The sequence below is a fragment of the Miscanthus floridulus genome, unplaced genomic scaffold (assembly GCF_019320115.1).
Source record: "Miscanthus floridulus cultivar M001 unplaced genomic scaffold, ASM1932011v1 fs_663_1_2, whole genome shotgun sequence".
NCBI lineage: Eukaryota > Viridiplantae > Streptophyta > Magnoliopsida > Poales > Poaceae > Miscanthus > Miscanthus floridulus.
In genome coordinates, this window is record NW_027097078.1 from 34,615 (window position 1) to 40,383 (window position 5,769).

Consider the following 5,769-nt stretch of genomic DNA (forward strand, 5'->3'; position numbering starts at 1 on the left):
TCACAGGTGCCCCCCATGGGGAAGAACTGGGGCGTATGAAACCTTTTTCTTGCAACTCTTTTAGTTGTTTCTTAAGCTCTTCTAATTCATTAACCCCCATTCTATATGGACGTTTAGCTATTGGTGCAGTTCCAGGTAATAATTCAATAATGAATTCAATGTCTTGGTCAGGTGGCATACCTGGCAAGTCATCGGGGAAGACATCCGGGAACTCCTCCATGACACGATCTTGTTCATTGGCTTCACCATCTAGCTGGTTTACTGTGGCTATAGGCTGAGCTTGCACTACCACTTCTACATAGATTCTATCTCCATTGAGTGATGTCACAACCATAGATTTCTCCTAACACTGAATCACTGCCCGATGTTGTTTTATCCAATCCATTCCTAGAATAAGATCAATTCCCGCTGTTCTCAACATAATTGGTTTCACTTTGAAGTCTACCCCCTTAAGGAAATGCTAGTTGAGGGACTCCAATATGAAGCGGGCATACTACCTCCTAGTGAATTTACTAGTATGGGGTTTTTCATGGCACACAAAGGTATGCTATGCATTCTAACAAAAGCTTGGGAAATAAAAGAATGCGAAGCATCAGAATCAAAAAGTACTATAGCAGAGATAGAGTTGACGCTGAACGTACCCAACATGACCTCTGGCGTCTCTTGAGCTGCATCAGATGACACATAGTTCACCTTCGCAGTGTGAGGTGGTCGGGCGTTGAACTTCTGATTCCCAGTCTGGTTCTAAGGTGCTTGTTGGTTCTGCTTCTTAGGACACTGATGAGCATAGTGACCTACTTCTCCACAGCGGTAGCAAGCATTAGGGTTATTGGGTGCACCACTCTTCATAGGAGCATTGTTGGATGGTCCCTGGCGTGTTGCCGGATTACCAGTCGGTTGCGGGGGACGCTGATTACCATACTGTTGCTGGTACTGAGGGCGTTGCTGGAACTGATTCCATTGAGGATACCAACCACGGTTTCCCTAGTTAGATGGTCCTTGATTCCTTTGTTGAAAACCCTGCTGGGGATAGGCACACGGGTGGGTGTTACTTCTAGAAGCTTGCCCTTGAAGCCTCCTCTTCTTGGCTTTCATCTCTTTGCGCTTATCGTCAATCATAATAGCGCGGTTCAATAATGACTGAAAGTTGGGTAGGTGTTGGACATCAGTTGAAGCTGCAGTCCATCATAGAGTCCTTTGAGGAAATGGCATTGCTTATCCTTGTCCTTAGCCACATCATTTGGAGCATAGCGTGACAGTTGAGCAAACTTGTCACGATACTCCGCCACACCCATGGATCCTTGTTTGAGGGACCTGAATTCCTCCTACTTCAATTCCACAAGTCCATCAGGGATATGATAAGACCAGAAATTATCCTTGAATTCCTGCCAGGTGATAGCAGGAGCATTGTTGGGATGTCCATACTAGAAAGAATCCCACTAATCCTGAGCTGCTCCTTGGAGTTGACCAGAAGCATACAACACCTTCTCTAGATCGTTGCATTGTGCTATGTTAAGTTGCTTCTCTACAGCACGCAACCAATCATCTACCTCCATAGGGTCTGAGGCATGAGTGAACACCAGTGGATGACCCTTCATAAACTCTCCATGCTTATCTCTGACATGAACAGGCGGTGGTCCTCTTGTAGGTTCATTGTCCAAGCGCTGCATCATAGCCTGCATCAACTGCGCTTGCATTCCCAATATTTGTTCCATGGTCACAGGTGGTGGTGGTGGTGGATTTATGAGAGCATCACGTCCATGACCATGGCCTCTGCCTCTTCCTCCTCTTGCGGCCATCTGTTATTGAACAAATGCGCAAAATTTAGAGATTTTCCAAATTATAAAGAGCTCACAAAGGATAAGAAATAATGCTGAGAATTTTCTGGACAAGATTCAAATCCAGCAGCTCAGTAAAACTGTTATAACTCGAGTTTCAGAGATCCAACAGAGGTGCACCAAGATTTGTTAGAAAGATTAGGAGATCAGCTACAACTTTTATTTAGATCACTTTTACAGATTCTGCCACACACATGGTCAAAAGTAGATCTAAACCGAATCTGTTCTGGGTTCCAGACTGTGCAGGAATATCAACTTGTGACAGCTAGATCTCACAAACCTGAATAGCTATTGACGTGATTCCAGAGACATTTGAAAGATACAGAGGTCTAGTTATCTCCACAAAAATTTCAGAATTTTTGACAGTCCAGATTTCGAGATAGCAGATAAAGAACACAGGCTGCTCCAGAAATCAGCACAGCAGAGATAAGATAAAGCAAAACATCTGCATTAAGATTTCATTCTAAACTTAAGGTTCCAATCTAAGAAAGTTGTGGACATGCCCACAAACTTCCAGCAATTAAACAAATACCAAATCAACCAAGTTCACAAATTAAAACATCTAATCATCCAAGTTCACAAGACTAAACAAGACTAAATATGAAACACGAACTAACGACATGGTAGTCTAAATCAAGGCACCTAACACCTATGGAGCGGTGTCAATCATGGTGAAGGACCAGCGCTTCTTCTTGTAGATTGATGGCTGCCCAAGTTGAGCTCGAAGTTCATCCACTTGCTTCTGGAGGCGTCTCTTAGCCCTCTAGGATACACGCAGTTCTCCTTTGACTTCCTCATCCACCCCCTGCATAGCGTGGACATGCTGCACCATTGCTTCCAGAGTTGGGTCACTCTCTGGTGGAGCCAAGACCTGCCAAACACCCTCATGATCATTGCGAGGAAGGAACCTAAAGTGATCCTCCCTCATGGCCTCAAAGCGACGACCATGGTAGTAGATGTAGGCATCCTGTGCTGCATCTTCCATGCCATCCAAGGCATGGGCCCTCCTGGCAGTGGCACGGTGGATAGTCTCCACCTCATGTCCATTCTTGATGTCATTCTAGGCGGTGACCACCAGCTCTACCTTCCAGAAGGTAGTCTCCAATGGATGCTGGTACTCTGCATAGTGGTAGCTGATGGAGGCGTGCAGGTCGGGGTAGTAGTCATCCAGCACATGAGTGAGGAGGGTGTGGTAGTAGGACATCTCTGGGGCTAGCTTGAAGTAGTACTTGCACTTCCAACCTATCTCCTCATCCACCACGGGGATAGCTGGGGATGGTGCAGGTGTAGGGGAAGTAGCCGTCGACTCCTCAGGTGTAGCTACGATAGGATAGACCGGTGTGACAGCTGGAGTAGGAGCAGGTGCAGGTGTCGGGGTAGCCATCTCCTCGTCGTTGGAGGTGATCACAATCTCCTTCTCCGCCTGTGGAGCTCGTGGGGTGAACAGGGCACGATAGCCAGCAGTGCTGAGGCGAGCAGTCTTCGGGTTATGAGACATCTATAGATTTAAAATGAGATAGAATTAAAATCAACAATTTTATATAATAGATTAAGGTATGAAAAGCATAAATGTTTTAATAAAATAATAAGGATAAGACAGTAAGCAAGAAACCAGAGGAGCAAAGATGCTAAAACGACCGTTTTCTAACTAGGCATGCGTCCTATAGTCAACCTGGCTCTGATATCAATTTGTCACACCCAATTTTAAGGATAAAATTGAATGCACAAAACTTGGGTGTGCCCAGGGATCAATCACACACACAAGCTGACAAATTACATAAAGTATCATCACGGTGTCCTTACATAAGATCCATAATATAACTTAGTCTTACATTACACAGCGGAATATAAAAAGGTAACTCTCTCGTGGCGCTTCATCACAGGAAAGGTCAACTGGTTGACCACAAGCCTAAAAATCCTCAGGGAATTCCTCATACCCGTTGTCATCTGTTACCCATTTGGGATTTTTATCCAAATAAAGAAAATAAACAAACGTAAGTACATCCCATACTTAACAAGTTAACATGGGGTTATGAAGCTCAAAATGTTGACACTGGTTTACTACAGTTAACATTTTTAGTACGACAAGCTTTTATTATCAGATATTATTAAATTATGCTTAAGCTCCCATTTAATCCTATAAGAACATATATCAGGGTCAAGTATACCATATATCATCATAGAACAACTTAAATGATCAACAAGTAACTAGTTATTCTGTGAGTTTTCCGGGCCGCTCGTGACCGTGAGCACGGCTATTATAACAGTTTGTTACCCTCTGCAGAGGTGGTGCACATTCATCGTGAGTCGTGATTCCCATATGCCCGGGTTAATTACTCCCATGTCACTGCCAAGGTGAGCGGGCAGGGTACACTATGAAGCCATTTCATAGGTTTCTCTAACAAGTTAGGGCCGCTAGGTTTCCTTGGTAGGCAGATGTAGGAACCCCCCTTTCCTATGGCACATATCCATCACGACTATACACATAGGAACAAAGGCAGCCCTATACCCAACGTGGCAAGCCCCATTTGCGCCAAAAAGGTAACCTCTAACTAGCTAGAAAAGGTCCTATTACTGAGCTAAAGTCAGAGCCATATGACTCTCCCGGTTGCACTGTCAGTCCCAGCCTTTGTCGATAGATAAGTCCTTATGGAGGGCCGGGAGCAACATGATCAAAAGTCATTTGCACCTTCACCCTATGGAACAGTTGTTATAAATCATGTTATACTTTTGGTTCCATAGAACCATTCATCATCATGTAGATCATGTTCAGTTAGAGCACTAGCAATCTACTCATATGCAATTACCCCATAGGAGTCAAGGGAACAAGTCATCAACTGTCTAGAATGTCCTTAGGGTTATCAAAATTAGACACATGCACATGAGTAATTGATTAAAGTGAAATAGGACATCAAGGTAGGCCCATGCTATACTTGCCTTGGTTCACAAACTCTTGCTGGTCCTGCTGGTCGTCGAAGAATTCTTGGTCTCCAACGTTCTCCTCACCGTCTGAACGCGACCAACACGACAACATACAATATTCCAAAGGCATTCATGCAAAGCAAACATTCCTATAATTAGAACAGTACACCAACAGTATAGAAAACAAGATAAAATGTTTGTGAAAATAATCTACGTCTCGCTACGATCACGTCAACGCGAAGTTCACGAAAAACATATCTAAAATGCGTAAGTTATGATTTAAACGGGATTTCCTATAGCAATATATTTAATTAAATCTAACCTTGAAATTTAAAAGTTCCAAACTTGACTAACAGTGATTCTAACATGTAGATTATGAAATTACGAAGCTAACGCGATTTGAACGGATCAATTCGGAGCTAAAACGACGATTTTATAAGCAAAACAGTTCAAATGGCATTTCTGTAAATACTGAAAACGTACTTTGAACTAAAAAAGTTAACTTTATGCTTTCAAAATGAGAAAGCGTACACGGGGAAATACGCTAAGGACGGCGGGTTCTATTTTGGGAAAAGGGAGGGGCTCTTTAACAAATTTGCCACGGCAAAAGGGTATCGGCCAACCAGGGCCTTTGATCTCGCGATGGACGGCTAGGATTATTTTGGAGGAGAGAGAACAAGGGGGGGGGGCTGGCTGAAACAGTGTTCCAGGCGGCCAGGCGCCATGGCCGACGGCGAGGACTCGCCGGTGAGCACGGTTAGGGGGCTTTGGTTCGTGATTCGATGACCCGAAGCCACCGGATGAGAGAGGGGGAGCAGGCGAACACATCCAGGCCAAAGAGGTGGCCGGAGGGTGCGGCCGTGGCGGCGGTCGCCATGGACGGCGGCCAGAGATCCTCGGCACATGCGGTTAGAGCTCTAGGGGTCGTGAAACAATGAATTGAATGCATGGGGAGGTAGAGGGAAGCATGGCGAGGCTCACAGCGGGAGAAATCAGGGTCGGAGTCGAC